Below are 19,687 nucleotides of genomic sequence, written 5' to 3'. Positions count from 1 at the left end.
GCCTGCTGCCACTGTGTCCGGTCCTGAGCCTGCTGCCACTGTGTCCGGTCCTGAGCCTGCTGCCACTGTGTCCAGTTCTGAGCCTGCTGCCACTGTGTCCGGTTCAGAGTCTCCTGCCACTGTGTCCAGTTCCGAGTCTCCTGCCACTGTGTCCAGTTTCGAGTCTCCTGCCACTGTGTCCAGTTCCGAGTCTCCTGCCACTGTGTCCAGTTCTGAGTCTCCTGCCACTGTGTCCAGTACCGAGTCTCCTGCCACTGTGTCCAGTTCCGAGTCTCCTGCCACTGTGTCCAGTTCCGAGTCTCCTGCCACTGTGTCCAGTTCCGAGTCTCCAGCCTCTGTCTCCAGTTCAGAGTCTTCAGCCGCTGTCTCTGTTCCTGAGCTACAGTTTACTCCAGAGGGGGCGCTGCCCTTAAAGACTTCTCCAGAGGGGGCGCTGCCCTTCCAGTCTGCTCCAGAGGGGGCGCTGCCCTTCCAGTCTGCTCCAGAGGGGGCGCTGCCCTTCCAGTCTTCCCCAGAGGGGGCGCTGCCCTTACCGTCTTCTCCAGAGGGGGCGCTGCCCTTACCGTCTTCTCCAGAGGGGGTCCTGTCCCTCCAGTCTGCTCCAGAAGAGTTGCCAGTCCATGCGGTCCAGCCCGAGTTGCCAGTCCATGCGGTCCAGCCCGAGTTGCCAGTCCATGCGGTCCAGCCCGAGTTGCCAGTCCATGCGGTCCAGCCCGAGTTGCCAGTCCATGCGGTCCAGCCCGAGTTGCCAGTCCATGCGGTTCAGCCCGAGTTACCACTTGGTGCTGTCTGCCTTCAGGCTTCTCAAAGTGCTGTCTGCTCTCATGTTTCTCAAAGTGCTGTTTGCTCTCATGCTTTATAAAGTGCTGTCTGCCCTCAGGCTTCTCAAAGTGCTGTCTGCCCTCAGGCTTCTCAAAGTGCTGTCTGCCCTCAGGCTTCTCAAAGTGCTGTCTGCCCTCAGGCTTCTCAAAGTGCTGGCAAGCCTGCCGCCCAGTCCGTGCCTGCTGGCAAGCCTTCTGCCCAGTCCGTGCCTGCTGGCAAGCCTTCTGCCCAGTCCGGGCCTGCTCCCAAGTCTGCCGCCCAGTCCGGGCCTGCTCCCAAGTCTGCCGCCCAGTCCGGGCCTGCTCCCAAGTCTGCCGCCCAGTCCGGACCTGCTCCCAAGGCTGCCGCCCAGTCCGGGCCTGCTGCCAAGCCTTCCGCCCAGTCCGGGCCTGCTGTCAAGCCTTCCGCTCAGTCCGGGCCTGCTGCCAAGCCTTCCGCCCAGTCCGGGCCTGCTGCCAAGCCTTCCGCCCTGTCCGGGCCTGCTGCCATGCCTTCCGCCCAGTCCGGGCCTGCTGCCAAGCCTTCCGCCCAGTCCGGGCCTGCTGCCATGCCTTCCGCCCAGTCCGGGCCTGCTGCCAAGCCAGCCGCCCAGTCCGGGCCTGCTGTCAAGCCTGCTGCCAAGTCTGCCGCCCAGTCCGGACCTGCTCCCAAGGCTGCCGCCCAGTCCGGGCCTGCTGCCAAGCCTTCCGCCCAGTCCGGGCCTGCTGTCAAGCCTTCCGCCCAGTCCGGGCCTGCTGCCAAGCCTTCCGCCCAGTCCGGGCCTGCTGCCAAGCCTTCCGCCCAGTCCGGGCCTGCTGCCAAGCCTTCCGCCCAGTCCGGGCCTGCTGCCAAGCCAGCCGCCCAGTCCGGGCCTGCTGTCAAGCCTGCTGCCAAGCCTGCCGCCCAGTCTGGGTCTCCTGTCAAGCCTGCTGCCAAGTCCGATCCATCTGTTGCTGAGGGTGCTAAGTCTGAGCCGTTGCCTGTTGCCTTTCTTTGAGGGGCACATTTCCCAACTTTGTGTCCTTCTGAAATTTGCCGCCTCTTATATGCCCTCCATACCAGAGCTTGTTAACAACCCTAAGGGACGGGTACTGTTCCTTATTACGTATTTTAAAGGAGAGGCTTTGGAATGGGCAAATCCATTTATTGAAACCCAAGATCCCATCCTGTTTGACTTACAACGGTTTGTTGAGGCAGTAATCGAAAAATTTTCTCCAACCCTTGCAGTGCCATCTTGCAGGGTCTCTACATTATCAGCAGTACCAGCCATCTCACCTGGCCAAGTGATACCTTTGTGCTCCTTCCAGTTGGCGCAGATCCCAACTCCTAGGAAGGCCCGTAAGAGAGGAGGACGTAAAAAGAAAGGAGGTTCTACGGTGCTTCAACTTCCATCTGGCATGGTCTCCTTTGCCTCTCCACCCATGGACAAGGACTTTTCTGCCGGGTCCCCAATTCTGGACTATGATTCTGATGAATTCAGACATTGGTGGTAATTTGGGCGTCTGGAATCTGCCCTTAAGGGAGGGGGTACTGTCACGATCCGCCTGGCAGCTCCTACCTTTTGGACTTTATTATTTGTATTTGTTCTTTTTATGTGGTTGCAGCAGTACCTCTGATGTCCAGAGGTGCTGCTATTGTGCATTTCTTGTGCTTTAAGGGTTAACCTTTCTGTTCTACAATTATTCCATGCACCTGGGTGTGGTCTCTTTTTCCCTTTATATACCTGTTACTCCCAGCACACAGGGCTGGTTATTGTTGTCATCCTGATGTCATATCCTGTGGTTTCACCTTGTGATTCTTTCTCCTGCCTTGCTCCCGTGATTGTATGCTGCATTGGGATCTATCTCGGCATACTATCTGCTGACCTGTTCCTTATTTGTACCTGGGACTTATCCGTGCATTTCCCTGTGCACGCTGCCTGGAATATTTCCTCATCTCCTATTTACCTGCATCAGCTGTATATCTGGTAAACTCTGCAAGATATTATGTCATCAACTGTTCTCCAGCAATAAACATTGTTTGTTTTTCACCTATCCATGACTCCTCAGCTATATTTCTACTCTGATCCGTGACAGTATAACCAGCCTACAAACAGCTTAGGAATCAGGTGAGAGTTTTTATTCTGGGACCTTTTTTCAATCAATTTTTCATTTATTTTTTGGAACTGGAATGTCTGCTTTACCAGCTTTTGAATTGCCACAGCTACAGGCATTACAAATGGACATAATCCTACTACGCTCCCAGCTGGCTAAATTTTCTACCCTGGTTATGGACCCTCTCAGGAGGCTGTCAGGCTCTGTCTCTTCTAATGCAGAAACAGGTGATTTCTCTCCATCAACCCTCTCTGCTGTGGAATCTGGGCAAGCAGCACCTGGTAATGTGCTCCTACCAATTTGCCATTTACAAAGAATTATGGCTTAACCAATTCCCGGTTCACAAGTGGTCCACGCCCCCATTTGTCCGAAGAGGAGCGGCGGCGCAGAATAATAAACAAATTGTGTCTCTACTGTGCCAGCAATGCACATTTCTTGCAGGACTGTCCCATCCGTAGACCACGTCAGCTTACTGAGCCATCTCCTGTTATTTCCTCTCCGCATTCCAAAATTGTTTATGCTCCACCATTTCTGTTCTCTGGGAAGAGACCCAATCTGCCAGCCCCACCCGCCTGTCCTGAGGCGCCAGCACCAGCCGCCTGTGCCGAGGTCCCAGCCTCTGTCTCCTGTGTCGAGGTCCCAGCCTCTGTCTCCTGTGTCGAGGTCCCAGCCTCTGTCTCCCGTGTCGAGGTCCCAGCCTCTGTCTCCTGTGTCGAGGTCCCAGCCTCTGTCTCCTGTGCCGAGGTGCCAGCCTCTGTCTCCTGTGCCGAGGTGCCAGCCTCTGTCTCCTGTGCCGAGGTGCCAGCCTCTGTCTCCTGTGCCGAGGTGCCAGCCTCTGTCTCCTGTGCCGAGGTGCCAGCCTCTGTCTCCTGTGCCCAGGTGCCAGCGCTCTGTCTCCTGTGCCGAGGTGTCATCATCTGCCTCCGGCTCTGAGGTCACATCATCTGCCTCCAGCTTGGAGCCTGCTGCCACTGTGTCCGGTTCTGAGCCTGCTGCCACTGTGTCCGGTCCTGAGCCTGCTGCCACTGTGTCCGGTCCTGAGCCTGCTGCCACTGTGTTCGGTCCTGAGCCTGCTGCCACTGTGTCCCGTCCTGAGCCTGCTGCCACTGTGTCCGGTCCTGAGCCTGCTGCCACTGTGTCCGGTTCTGAGCCTGCTGCCACTGTGTCCGGTTCTGAGCCTGCTGCCACTGTGTCCGGTTCCGAGTCTCCTGCCACTGTGTCCAGTTCCGAGTCTCCTGCCACTGTGTCCAGTTTCGAGTCTCCTGCCACTGTGTCCAGTTCCAAGTCTCCTGCCACTGTGTCCAGTTCCGAGTCTCCTGCCACTGTGTCCAGTTCCGAGTCTCCTGCCACTGTGTCCAGTTCCGAGTCTCCTGCCACTGTGTCCAGTTCCGAGTCTCCAGCCTCTGTCTCCAGTTCAGAGTCTTCAGCCGCTGTCTCTGTTCCTGAGCTACAGTTTACTCCAGAGGGGGCGCTGCCCTTAAAGACTTCTCCAGAGGGTGCGCTGCCCTTCCAGTCTGCTCCAGAGGGGGCGCTGCCCTTCCAGTCTGCTCCAGAGGGGGCGCTGCCCTTCCAGTCTTCCCCAGAGGGGGCGCTGCCCTTCCAGTCTTCCCCAGAGGGGGCGCTGCCCTTCCAGTCTTCCCCAGAGAGGGCGCTGCCCTTACCGTCTTCTCCAGAGGGGGCGCTGCCCTTACCGTCTTCTCCAGAGGGGGTCCTGTCCCTCCAGTCTGCTCCAGAAGAGTTGCCAGTCCATGCGGTCCAGCCCGAGTTGCCAGTCCATGCGGTCCAGCCCGAGTTGCCAGTCCATGCGGTCCAGCCCGAGTTGCCAGTCCATGCGGTCCAGCCCGAGTTGCCAGTCCATGCAGTCCATCCCGAGTTGCCAGTCCATGCGGTCCAGCCCGAGTTGCCAGTCCATGCGGTCCAGCCCGAGTTGCCAGTCCATGCGGTTCAGCCCGAGTTACCACCTGGTGCTGTCTGCCTTCAGGCTTCTCAAAGTGCTGTCTGCTCTCATGCTTCTCAAAGTGCTGTTTGCTCTCATGCTTCTCAAAGTGCTGTCTGCCCTCAGGCTTCTCAAAGTGCTGTCTGCCCTCAGGCTTCTCAAAGTGCTGTCTGCCCTCAGGCTTCTCAAAGTGCTGTCTGCCCTCAGGCTTCTCAAAGTGCTGTCTGCCCTCAGGCTTCTCAAAGTGCTGGCAAGCCTGCCGCCCAGTCAGGGTCTGCTGGCAAGCCTTCTGTCCAGCCCGGGCCTGCTGGCAAGCCTTCTGCCCAGTCCGGGCCTGCTCCCAAGTCTGCCGCCCAGTCCGGGCCTGCTCCCAAGTCTGCCGCCCAGTCCGGGCCTGCTGCCAAGCCTTCCGCCCAGTCCGGACCTGCTGCCAAGCCTTCCGCCCAGTCCGGGCCTGATGCCAAGCCAGCTGCCCAGTCCGGGCCTGCTGTGAAGCCTGCCGCCCAGTCTGGGTCTCCTGTCAAGCCTGCTGTCAAGTCCGATCCATCTGTTGCTGAGGGTGCTAAGTCTGAGCCGTTGCCTTTCTTTGAGGGGCACATTTCCCAACTTTGTGTCCTTCTGAAATTTGCCGCCTCTTATATGCCCTCCATACCAGAGCTTGTTAACAACCCTAAGGGACGGGTACTGTTCCTTATTACGTATTTTAAAGGAGAGGCTTTGGAATGGGCAAATCCATTTATTGAAACTCAAGATCCCATCCTGTTTGACTTACAACGGTTTGTTGAGGCAGTAATCGAAAAAATTTTTTCCTAGGAAGGCCCGTAAGAGAGGAGGACGTAAAAAGAAAGGAGGTTATACGGTGCTTTAACTTCCATCTGGCATGGTCTCCTTTGCCTCTCCACCCATGGACGAGGACTTTTCTGCCAGGTCCCCAATTCTGGACTATGATTCTGATGAATTCAGACATTGGTGGTAATTTGGGCGTCTGGAATCCGCCCTTAAGGGAGGGGGTACTGTCACGATCCGACTGGCAGCTCCTACCTTTTGGACTTTATTATTTGTATTTGTTCTTTTTATGTGGTTGCAGCAGTACCTCTGATGTCCAGAGGTGCTGCTATTGTGCATTTCTTGTGCTTTAAGGGTTAACCTTTCTGTTCTACAATTATTCCATGCACCTGGGTGTGGTCTCTTTTTCCCTTTATATACCTGTTACTCCCAGCACACAGGGCTGGTTATTGTTGTCATCCTGATGTCATATCCTGTGGTTTCACCTTGTGATTCTTTCTCCTGCCTTGCTCCCGTGATTGTATGCTGCATTGGGATCTATCTCGGCATACTATCTGCTGACCTGTTCCTTATTTGTACCTGGGACTTATCCGTGCATTTCCCTGTGCACGCTGCCTGGAATATTTCCTCATCTCCTATTTACCTGCATCAGCTGTATATCTGGTAAACTCTGCAAGATATTATGTCATCAACTGTTCTCCAGCAATAAACATTGTTTGTTTTTCACCTATCCATGACTCCTCAGCTATATTTCTACACTGATCCGTGTCACTCAGGAGGCCACCAAAACCATCATACACGCATTCATCATCTCCCACCTGGATTACTGCAACCTCCTCCTCACCGGCCTCCCCCACTCCCGTCTCTCCCCGCTCCGCTCTATACTCAATGCGGCCGCAAGACTCATCTACCTCTCACGCCGCTCCTCCTCTGCCTCCCCTCTCTGCCTTGCCCTACACTGGCTCCCCTTCCCCTACAGAATTCTTTTCAAACTCCTCACCACCACTTACAAGGCTCTCTCCCACTCTACTGCCCCTTATATCTCTAACCTCCTCTCCATTCACACTCCCACCCGCTCCCTGCGCTCGGCCAATGACCGCCGCCTCTCCTCCACTCTGATCACCTCTTCCCATTCCAGAATCCAGGACTTTTCCCGTGCAGCCCCCCTTCACTGGAATGACCTCCCTTGCTCCATCCGCCTCTCTCCTACTCTGTGTTCCTTCAAACGTGCACTCAAAACTCACCTCTTTCTCAAAGCCTACCAACCATCCACTTAACCCCCATCTCCTCCACTCATTCTTCCCTCTCTCCCATTCCCTCAACTGGCTCCTCTTGTGCCTGGTCTGTTTAACCCTCCCTTAGGATGCAAGCTCGCTTGAGCAGGGCCCTCTTCCCTCCTGTCGCCTTACCCGTTCTTCTGCTCCGTGTCTATTGCATCTGCCTGCCTGGAGTTTCTGAAGTATTGGTACTTTTGTTTATTGTTCTGTACTGTTATACCCTGTATAGTCTACTGTTTGTACTATGTGCGGCGCTGCGGAAACCTTGTGGCGCCTAACAAATAAATGATAATAATAATAATAATAATAATAGTATACGCTATTACTAACTCATACCCCTTCCCTCCCTTCCCCCTCTCTTCCCTCTCATCCCCCTTTTTACCTCCCCCTTTTGTCTTTGAGGTTTATCCTGGCCAATGTGGACACATCTTAGTCTTCTGGATTAACCCCTAATTGATGTATACTCCATCGTCAGTGTTCTCCAGTCCCATGAGTGTGTTGCACAGACTTGACATTCATGTGACTCATTAGACCAAGGATCATTGTATTTTATGGCATGTAGACTGTTATTAGCCACATCTATTATTACTATATACATTGATACACCACCTTAAGTCAGTACATGACTGACCATTATTCAGTATATGTTTGTATTTTTTAATATTTTTTACTATCGGTCTAATATTCAATTTTCAAATTTCTGTTCTATTATCACCTTGCAAGCGCAGTTGGAACTTATTTATTTGCATTATCCTTTTCTAACTCACAAGGGACACAAGCTCTTTAGAAAAGGATAGCCTGTGTGTTCTTTTTTTTTTGCTCTCAGTTATTTTGCTATGCAGGGAACACCCCATTCTCTGACTACTGAATGATATTTGAATACACTATGAAGTAGATCTAAGGGACTGTAATTTTGAAATATGAAATTGAATATGGTATATCCACTGCTGTGGAAGATCTTTTTGTCTTGGGTGATAAATATGATACCCAATAGCAGCAGCGGTCAACTATACTGGGCACCATCTAAAAGCCCACAATTACCTGCACAGATAACCTACCTAGATTTCCCAAATGTATGACCTCGGTGGATGCCCTGAACACTCAAAGATTAATGAGGATTGCACTGGGATCAGGCATGGGTGTGATGTACCAACAAGCCAGGAGAAAGGGCAAGGCAAGAAAAAGGACATGCAAGGATGATTTGTGGGTGTGAGGTTTGTTTCTACCATTGACTGAGGTGGGTGCAGGAAACAAAACCGACTATAGATGCAAACCAGGGAGGAGGGATTCTCATGGACCTTTGCATCTTGTTCCGGCTTCTCTTGTATATGTGGCTTTTTCAGAAATAACAATAAAATACAGCATTCATCTGCAGGGCCGTCTCTTCCATTGGGCACAATGGGCAGGTGCCCGTAAGCCCTGCGGGCAAGGGGGCCCGTCCGAGGCATCTCTGTAAAAAAAAAATCCTGAAAAAAAATATACTCCAATAATCCATTCAAGTCTAACATAATGTTTTATAGACGCTATATCGACGATATCATCATAATTTGGGAGGGTTCTGATGATACGCTTGATGCTTTTTTAAGTATATTGGGGACAACAACCTCAATTTAAACTTTACCTATAAGACTGATGCCAACTATATTGATTTCTTGGATTTAAAATTGGAAGCCAAAAATGGCCGAATTGAAACAAGTACATTTATCAAAGAGGTAGATAGTAACAGTTATGTACACTTTGAGAGCTGCCATCTGCAAAAGTGGAAGGAAAACATACCTTTCTCTCAATTTAATAGGGTAAAGAGGAACTGTTCTGACGAAGTCATCTGTGCAAGTCAATCTAAGATCTACTTTGAGAGATTCAAAGAACAAGGATACCCTGAAAGCCTGCTAGATAATGCACTTAGTAGGACTAGGGAAAGAAAGAGAGAAGAACTTTTGAGTTATAGAACAAAAGATAACAGCAGGAAGATTTTAGTTCCTTTTATAACAGAATATAGTGCTCATGAAAAAAGAATCAGACACTCTCTAAACAAACACTGGAATATCATCAAAATGGATCCTATCTTGGGTCCTGTATTGGGGGATAAGCCCGATAAAGTGTTTAGAAAAACTAAGAATCTAAAAACTCTACTAGCACCTAGCCTCTTGAACAATCTAGTGGACAAAAGTGGGGGAACTTTTCTTTCTAATTTGGGCTCTAACTGTGGCTTTGTAAAATGTTCAAAATGTAATATTTGCAAACTTGCTGATACCCATGGAAGATCTGTCTTTGATTCAACTAGTACCAAGGAGTATAAAATTAAAGGAGCTATTACCTGTCTCTTCAGAATGTCCGTGTCATCTCAAGTATGTGGGGAAAACTAAAAGAATGCTTAAGATACGTATACAGGAACATGTGCGGGCAATAAAAAACAAACTAGACACACATGCAGTTTCCAGACATTTTAAATTTTTTAATGATGGAGACTCCAGCTTATTAAGATTTAAAGCTATAGAACATGTCACGTTAGGTCCAAGGGGGGGAGATCTTGCCAACAGATTGTCTTGTAGGGAAATGTATTGGATCTTTCAATTAAGTACCCTTGTTCCTCTAGGCCTAAATGAAGCCTTTGAAATAGCTCCATTCATTTGATGTATGACCTTGTCCTTAATATTTGCTATACTAATTTGCTTTTTCTCTGCTCCATTTTTTTCTAGCTCTTGCTCATTCTTGTGTTTCAAACAGGAAATTACTATCCTGGAGAATTCTAGTCCTATACTCTGTTCAGTCAGTTATTTGATATATAGAGTCATCTTGTTTACTCTGAGTAGTTAGGTCAGTATACTATGTTTAGTATTAAGTAATTGATATTATGTACCACCTATTATATCGGTTAAGTCAGCCAAATTGATGTATAGTTTGGACTGTTTTTATTTTATACTTTTGTATACCAGTTTAGCTAACATATTTTATCTGTAATATTTTATTATTCTTCTAATGGGGACTATATTGATATGTCCCCTATGTCATATATAATCATTTTTGGCATAATCATGACTTACATAGCGTTGTATATAGTATTACTCCGTATTCCGGAAATGATGCAAAACCGGAACTGACATGTGGCAAATGGGCGGAAGTGATGTGTATATCGGATGCTAACGGAGGTCAAGGAGATCCGTCGAGCTTCGTGGGGGAAATGAACACTCCGGATATTATTGATTGGCAGTGGGGACTATAAAAAACGGGGAACCATGTCCCAAATAATATTCACCCTTTTGATAAAGTCTATTCTGGACAAAACGCGTCAAGGAGGCAGTATTCTTTTCTGTGTGTTCCAGCCAGCAGCGGAGAAGGAGTTTCTGGTTCATGCTTGGAATAATTTGGAACTTTCTGTCACAGATAAGCCTGCTTATATTTTATTCAATGTACAGGCATTTTATTTGTCATTTTGGACTGTGCCATGTCTATTAAATTGTATTTTTTTTTATGAAACAACGCACTTGTCATGAATGTACTACACTATTGTGTTGCTATTTCCCTTTGAGTCCTAGTGTGAAATCCAATTGGAGGCCAGTTCTGAATTCAAGTGGAATACCATAAAGATGTGCAATTTATCATATATATATATATATATATATATATGTAAAACAAAAAGTGATTATATATATAATCACTTTTTCTTTTACATACATATATTTTTTTTTTTACACACACACACACTATTATATACATATATATATATATATACATATAAATTTATTTTTTTTAGGGGCCCGGTGCACTGCATTGCCCGGGGGCCCATAAAGTAGTTAAGGTGGCCCTGTTCATCTGAGCTATACAGACACAAAAAATAATGAGCTTATAATAAACAAAACGTGTATTTTACTTTCTATAATAGACCAGAAAACTAATGTGCATAGCAAAGCTTCTTTGAGCTTCTGAAACTTTTGCACACTATTTGTAGATCCTAAAGTATGACACAGCTTTACTTTTATTTTAGTAACTTTAAGTTTAGATACTTTAAAAAAAATATATATGTTCAATACTAAGCAGTATGACAAATTTTTATCTATGAAGTCAATACATTTTTAACAACTATTTTTGAAAACTACTTGTTACAGTCTAGTAAAACATAACCCTAACTAACTATGGAATAACTATAGTTATCCCATAACTGTAACACAACTGTTATACTGTTTCTGGTTAATTGTGAACTGTTTACTGCAAGTGTGAACTTGACCATTAACCTCTATATATCATTGCCACACTATTGCTTTAGTGTTCATTAATAAATCAGGTAAAACATCAACACACTTATATGACTTTTTATGATTTGTCAGCTATAGTATCTTTGTCGTAAATTGGGGCTGTTTCATAACAACTCTATTTAAATTCCCTTTGAAGAATGGAGCAAGATGGGGTGGGGGCAAGCTGAGGAACAAATCATCTTTACTGACCTAGCTAACCACATTAATTTTTCTTGCAGTTCACTTCAAAAATAGTAAGGTACTGGAGAGAAGAATGAAGGTTACTGTGGAACCTCCAAGTACATAGGTTGCTCACAATTCATTTTAAAAAATAAATAAATATAGGTGGGGAGAAAAGGCAGTTGCATTGGGGGAAGGGGGACTGATCCTCAGGTTCAATGCTTAACATTAAATCTAGAAAACAATTCGCCTATTTGGCCTACTAGACCTAGTAGTTTTCTGCATATATGTTAATGATATATACTGTACAGAATGTGAAAATATTATACTACATGCTATATAGTTGAGTCCAAGTTTTTGTTCTCAATTTTCTGGCTAAAATGGATGAAAGTAGTAATAGTGGGCCTGATTCATTACTGATGTTATCTGCCGTTTTTTGAGGATCTTACAAAAGTCTTCTCTGCGCATGCCCAGAAAAAGGAGATAAGAAGGGAAAGCCGTTGCATAAATTAAGAATTTCTTAACTTAAGAAGAAAATCCTTCATAACTGCATTTAAGAAGTTCTCCAAAGACTTAAGAAAAAAGGATTGGGAATGGGCGGAGATCGTACTGACTTAAGAAGAGTAGGTGTTATTTGTATTGATTTAAGAAGAGTAGGCGTTTACCTACGAATCAGTTGGATAGTTAAGAAGAAATGCTCAGCGTTTTATCTCAACTTCCTGCTTAAGGTTAAGGAAGCTCGGGGTCATGTTTAAGTCCAAAAGCAGCTATAGTAGCAGTGCTGAATAACAACACTAAACTGTTCTAAAAGCATTGTTCGTTTGAAACACTCACAAGTAAATTAAATACGCACAACATACATCTTAATAACTTTTTCTTTTTCTTGATTTTATATTAATATCAAACATTAAACAATGTAACTCTTTTTTAAAAACAACCATGGTGATGCTCTGGCTTCTCTTCAGAACGCACAAATCTTTTGCCTTTTACTAAATATTTCCGTGAAGAGGAGCAAAACTGAGTTTTAACTCAATTTTTGCATGCCCCATCTGACTGGGGTTTAAAAAAAACAAAAAAAAAAAAACCATGGTGGATGCACAGTTGTAATAAATTGCAATGTAACGTGGTTGATGTACAATATCTAATAGTAAGTCTATACCTTTTTTTATATTGTAAAAATACTGCTAATAATACGCTAATAATAATAGGAAAGCCAGACAGGCTAATTTGTTAAAAGTGAACAGATAAATTGTGCGAACTTAAACCAAAGCGTATTCTTGTATAAGGGACACATAGGAAATCAACACAAATATGGGAAGGATATATAAACTCCACAGAGATAAGGCTGTGAGGGAGGATTCAAACGCAGGTTCCCACTGTTGAAAGGTGGATTGTCTAACCAGTAAGGCAATGTGCAGTGGAAACAATATGTGAATGATATAGACTACAACAAAAAGCTGAGCATGAACTTCTCTCAATACAAGCTTTTTTTCTTTTACAATTTTTAATAATGTCAATAATTATACAATGAAATATTAGAGTCCTAAATCCTTGGTACATGCACAGTTTAATTATTTGGCTATGGAAAATCATTCATGTATAATAAATTAATAATAATAATAATAATAATAATAATAATAATAATTGCACTTACAATTGATTGTCAGTTTTTTGCTTCCTCTTTTATTGGGTACTTATGTTTTTTTGCCTTTTATCTGTGGATATTTTCTGTTTGTTTGGATTCACTTTATTTGGAACAGCTGCTTGGCTGTGTTGTACCTACACACAAATTTCCACATGCAATAAAGGCATATTCCATAAAATGGGTCAGGAATCAAACTTATGACCTTACTGTTGAGAACTGCATTGGCTAACCACTAAGCACCATGCACATTGAGCATTACATACATATAGATTTGAATGACAGCCAGCATGTGTTAAAGTCCTATTCGGTAAAATATCCGGTGAGTACAAAAACCAGAAACCAAGCTAATAGTGCTCCTAAAAATCATACAACATAACACAGGCACTACTGGCAACATGAAGGTTTAATGATAGGCAATAATGAATTACACGCACATTCTGTTGTTCTCCGATATGAACAATGTGGCATCCTGAATTTAGTATAAATGTGGATGCATATTCCACGACTAATAAAGCGCAATGATAAATATACATATACGTTCCTGCACTTGCCAGAGCCAACACCAAAACATATACAAGCATACTCTTCTGTAAGTGACACATTGGACAATACTCACAGAAATATGGAGAAATGTAAAGTCCACACAGATACGTTCGTCACTCAGGATTCGAACCCAGTAACCTTCTGTTGACAGGGGGAATGACTAACCACTACAGTATTGAAAAATACATACATTATGTAGAATACACCGACCATATAGATCATACAACATGTCTGCAATTGAGAGAACTGATTAATTTCACATAAGGAATACCTAAGTATCGGAAAAACTATCAAAATAACTGAACACACACACTTACTCCAACCTCATCTCTGTTATCTGAATCCAAAATATGCGTTTGGTAATCCTCTGAAAACAAGCAAACTGTTGGGAGTTTAGGCATTTAGTTGTTGGCAGAAGAGTGCTGGGTAGAGGTATTTGGAGCAATATCTTTCACAAACTGCAATTTGTTTTCAAAAGTATTTGTTACAACTGCAATTTGCTTTGCAAAGTGTTTTTATTGCTAATATAACAATACGCATCTCTACTTTTTCTGTAATGTGTTTACATTTGACTTTTGTTTTGTAAATTTTGAGTGGTGATAGTAAAGTATCGTTAACTATTTGGGATTGACAAGTTTCTTGCACTGTGTCTTGTCACAGTGCCTAGGGACTAAATTTTAAAAGAATTGTTGTTTGTTTGTTTATTTTTTTGACCTCTTTTCTTGTCTCTCTTTCTTACCGGCCCCCCACCCCTCCAAACAGATTGCCAGATTGCCTTGTGTCCCAGAGAGGATTATTTTCTTAAGGTTTATTTAAGGTGCCCTATTTGATTTGCTGTGTGGTAAGTATTCAGTCCCACCAACTCTTCTGTCTGTTGTGTTTCTCTTTCTGTATCTGGATAGTGATCTTATTTCTGATGAGGTGTCTTTGCACTTTCACTACGGTCTGAGTATTAACTCCAGCTTTGTTTTTGTTTTTTCTTATTCCTGACTGTACTTGCAAAAACCAAGATTGAAGATGTTGCGCAATTTTGTTGTAAGTTTGATTTGCATGCTTGGAGTCTACATTGGAAATGCAAAGCTGTAAAGGCCTCAAGTAATGTATTTGTTTGGTTATAAACTCATCCACTCATCCACTAATCCACATACAGGCGATCCTGGAGTTGGATGAGAACCTGGTTCTCGAGGTGGCTGATCCTCCACACCATCCAAACCAGCAACTGCTACAACATCGCTGTCCTAGGCAGTGTGTCTTCAGGCCACGTGTCAGCCTCTTTGTGATGTCAGATGCTGAGGTTGTCCGTCGCTATCGGCTTACTCCTCATGTCATCTTGGACACCCTGCGCATTGTGCAGAAGACCTTGAGCCAATGCGCCACATCCTGACAGCAGTACTGCCTTTGACCAAACTGTTGACTGTACTGCACTTCTGTGCATCTGGCTCATTCCAGACTACAGTGGGGGTCGCGGCAGGTATGTCCCAGGCCACCTTCACTCGTGTGCTGAAGTTTGTGCTCAGAGAATTTCTGTCACAGCTGTCCCAGTTCGTACATCTGTCACTCGATGAGGAGTCACTTGTGCGGATTAAGCAGCAGTTTGCCACCATAGCCGGCTTTCTGCACCTCATAGGGGCAGTAGATGGGATGCATGAGGCCTTGGTCCCGTGGAGTGGGGATGTTTCTCTGTATTTGAACAGGAAGCATTTCCATTCGATAAATGTCCAGGCTATATGTGACGCATCTCTCCAGATTCCATCTGCCACATACAGCCCTTCCCCTTAACTCTCACTATATTTGGCGGGTTTAAAATAGCTAGTAGTATGTATATTTGTGTGGTTAGTATGTAACCACTCTTTGTTTTGGCCACGTGTTAGGATTTATTTTTCTTTACTTCCACATAGTAGCTGATAATACTCCAATCTATCTATCTTACCGTAACTTCAGTAAATGTGGGCAAAGTAGGATCATTAAATGTTAGGTTAGTTTGGTACAACGCTTCCTAGGTCAGAACATGTTCAAACCACATAGAAATTTTTGGACAGTCAAAATCACCACTTTGCTAAGAATGTTGGCCACGGACAAAGGCAAAGCACAAAGTGCACACAATCAAGTCCAATGCCTTGGTGTCATACGCAAGTCCACCATCTGCTTTATTCCTCATCTAGATTACCTTCAATTCCAATTGAGAGCACCAGTCAAGCAATGACACTATCCACCCTTTTCTTATTCAACCAGCTTCCTAGCGTATTATCTAACTGCTAAACATCAGTAATGATCTTGCACGCTCATGCAATGTTCCATTCCTGGCACACATATATACACACTTCTAAACATACTAAATTGTGAGGGAAGACACATATTTTGATCTTCCACCACTTGCACAAACCAGTCATATAATTTACTATTTTTTGACTATCCAAATCTGGGGGACAGGAGATGTTCGCCTTTGGAATAATCTTGTCTTGTTAAACCACATGAAAGCACAACCAAACTGCACTTTGTCTGTTACACTTAGTGTCACTCACCGGACCGTGAGTGCCTCTTCCCGGACATTTAGGAACCGTGGCCGTCCTCCATCCTGAGGGTCTGCGCATGCGCAGCCCTTTCCTATACTTCAGTGTATGTCCCTTTAACTCAATTGGCAGATCAGGCAACACTCCCTATATTAAGCACCTGTGGTCAACACCACGTGGCCTGATCTTGGAGTCTCATTCCCCATGAGTCTCTGAAGGTGTTCCTATGTTTCCTCGTGTATTCAGCGCTGCTGATTCCTGTGGTTTCCAAACCACTTCTACCTCTGTGGTTTCCAAACCACTGCTACTACTGTGGTTTCCATACCACTTCTACCATCAACTGTATCATCGTGACTGTTTGCTGATTCCTATCTGCTGCCTCCGTGCACTACAGTCTTCTATACCACTTCAACGCTATCATATTCCATTGTGACTGTTTGCTGATTCCTATCCGCTGCCTCCGTGCACTACAGTCTTCTATACCACTTCAACGCTATCATATTCCATTGTGACTGTTTGCTGATTCCTACCCGCTGCCTCCGTGCACTACAGCCTTCTCTCCACATCCACTCACCTGTTCATCATCAAGTCGGTGAGCTGATTCCTATCCGCTGCCTCCGTGCACTACAGTCTCCAGCTGGTAACTCGTCTGTGTTCATCATCGTGACTGTTAGCTGATTCCTATCCGCTGCCTCCGTGCACTACAGTCTCCAGCTTGCAACTCGCCTGTGTTCACCATCGTGACTGTTAGCTGATTCCTATCCGCTGCCTCCGTGCACTACAGCCTCCAGCTTGCAACTCGCCTGTGTTCACCATCGTGACTGTTAGCTGATTCCTATCCGCTGCTCCGGTGCACCTCAGCCTCATCTCATCTCTCCCGTGTTTCCTCGAGACTGCTGCTATTATTACCATCTGCTTCTCTTCGTGATCAACAGCTCCTGGTCTACTCTGCTCTCCCGTGTTCCATCGCTATTGGTACCTGTTGGTTGCTACTGGTTACCTCCGTGTGTCCGCAGAGCCCTGCTGCTGCTGTCAGCGCTATCGTCCACCCGCTGCTGATCCGCTCTCCACGCCTTCCTGTGTCCTGCTGGTCTCTACCCTCCTGTCAGCATTGGATTCGTATCTCATCAGCTACTCCTCTGCTAGATCATCTCCATTCTCCTGGGTCCTCCATGAGTCCAGTTCCACGTTCTACTGATTCCTGTGGATTCGTGTCCCTGTTGGTCTACTTACCTGTGCGCTGCACCTACTAGACTCTTCCTCCAGGGACTTCTCATCCTGCCGGCCTCCTGCCGCTCAGGTATCGCTGCACTCCTATCTGACTGCCTACTTCTGAACCACGGTATGCATACTTCTCATTGACTGTGCTGGTGTATTGCATACCTTGCTGGACTGTGTTGGTTCTCCTCTGGAGTCTGCTATCCGCTGAGTCTATTGCCATCATTGACTGTGTTATCTTGTGCTGGATTACTTCAAGAGACTTTCTATATTTGCAGACCTGTTCAGTCATTTATATATATTGTGCATATTATTGTGGATCGTGTTTAAGGTGCCCGTGTACATCCTGTGTTGCAGTCTCTCCCCGTACACCTCCTCACATATATATTCAGTGGTACAACTTGCTGAAGGCAGACCACTGATCCCTGTTTCCTGTATCACCTGTTCCAGTATCCTCTCACATAGCAGTGGTACAACTTGCTATCGCAGACCACTGACTACCCGGATACCTCCATTTGGATTCCATTCCTTCACTCAGACAGCGGTACAACTTGCTCTCCGCAGACCGCTGACTCTCATCACCTCCTCGTTGCTGTTGGACATTCCTCCTCACTATAGCAGTGGTACAACTTGCTATCGCAGACCACTGACTACCTTCACGTGTCCTTGTCCATACAGTTCCTCGTGTATTAATACCTCCATATTACCAGTGCTGCTAGTCATAGACTTTCCTGAGCATCTCATCATCTACCATTGCCTGTTCCGTGATCACCCTGCTACCAGAGTACTCTATTACCATCTACGTTGCTCTGGTAAGCCTACCACCTGGTGATCCCTGGGTAAAGACTCCTAGTGCCCGTGACAGTAAGATCAGGCCATGACAGACCCAGATACGGAACCTACAGCCAAGAAGATGCTGCAGCATCTGGTCAGCCGTGTGGAGCAACAGGATGCCCGCCAACAGCTGTTACTTCAGTGTTATCAGTCATTAACCTCCCAAGGAACATCTGGACAGACTGTGACAGCTACTCCTGAGGCTCCTGTGCTTTCCTCCGTTTCCCCAGTGCCATCCCAGGTGTCTACAGCTTCCACGCTTCACCTGCCTACTCCGTCAAAGTACGATGGAGACCCCAAAACTTGTAGGGGTTTCCTGAACCAATGTTCAGTCCATTTTGAGCTCCAACCTCAAAATTTTTCTACCCATCGTTCCAGAGTGGCCTATCTTATCTCTTTGTTCTCAGGACAAGCCCTGGCTTGGGCCTCCCCTCTGTGGGAAAGAAATGATCCAATATTACAAGATAGTGCCAAATTCATTTCTACATTCCGAAGTGTGTTCGATGAACCAGGTCGTGTGACCTCCGCTGCTTCCAGCATCCTCCGCCTACGACAAGGATCTCATACAGTAGGCCAGTACGTCATTCAATTTAGGATCTTAGCCTCTGAACTTCAGTGGAACACTGAAGCCCTAGTTGCCGCCTTCTGGCAGGGGCTCTCCGATAAAATTAAAGATGCACTGACTAGAGCTTCCTTCATCACTTGAAGATTTGATCTCTCTATGCCATCGTGTTGATATGAGATTTCGTGAAAGAGAGGCTGAGAAAACAACTTCTGCTAAAGCACCTCTTCGTTCTAACCCTCAATTTCGTCCAGTTTCACCCTCTGTGATTCCCATGGAGATAGGACGTTCCAAATTATCTTCCGAGGAGAGAAAACGAAGAGTAAAGAATAGACTCTGTATCTATTGTGCTGATTCCACTCATATTCTCAGCTCTTGCCCTAAGAGATCGGGAAATGCCAGGCCCTAACTAGTTCTGGAGAGGTGAAGTTAGGGTCCCTGGAGTCCTCTCCATCTTCCATGAAATCTAAAGTCTGCGCTTTTGATGTTACGATTTCCTGTGCTACCAAAACCTTTGAGTCACAGGCATTGATTGATTCCGGAGCAGCAGGAAATTTTATTTCCAAATCGTTAGTAAATCAATGGTCTCTACCAGTGATCACCTTAAAAACACCCATTACTGTGACGGCTATCGATGGATCACGTCTCATCAATGGTCTCATCACCCAGAGTACGTCTCCAGTAACACTTCAGATTGGTGCCCTGCATCATGAAGAAATATCGTTTTTAATCCTTCCTGTTACGACAAGTCCGATTGTCTTAGGCCTTCCATGGCTTCAGTGTCACTCTCCCCAGATTGACTGGCGCACCCCTCAAGTCATGTCTTGGGGGCCTGAATGTCACCATCATTGCCTTTCCCAAGTTATTCCTCTCAAAGTACAGCAATCTTCCATCTCATCTACCTCACCGGGACTCCCTCCTCAATATGCTTCATTTACTGATGTGTTTGATAAAGCTCAGTCTGAACGTCTTCCTCCTCATCGTTCTTGGGATTGTCCGATCGACCTTCTACCTGGCAAGACTCCCCCCAGGGGCCGGGTCTATCCACTTTCGTTACCTGAAACTCAAGC

At 46.1% G+C, this 19,687-nt stretch overlaps 1 non-coding gene across 1 annotated transcript; it reads left to right on the top strand.

The window, feature by feature from the left end:
* The first annotated feature begins 12,250 nt into the window (after positions 1 to 12,250).
* Positions 12,251 to 12,366, top strand: LOC142137198 (U5 spliceosomal RNA). The gene has a single exon (XR_012687845.1). It is a non-coding gene; the product is annotated as a U5 spliceosomal RNA (small nuclear RNA).
* Positions 12,367 to 19,687: the final 7,321 nt, after the last annotated feature.

The sequence above is a fragment of the Mixophyes fleayi genome, chromosome 1 (assembly GCF_038048845.1).
Source record: "Mixophyes fleayi isolate aMixFle1 chromosome 1, aMixFle1.hap1, whole genome shotgun sequence".
NCBI lineage: Eukaryota > Metazoa > Chordata > Amphibia > Anura > Limnodynastidae > Mixophyes > Mixophyes fleayi.
This window is presented reverse-complemented; position numbering and strand designations above follow the sequence as displayed.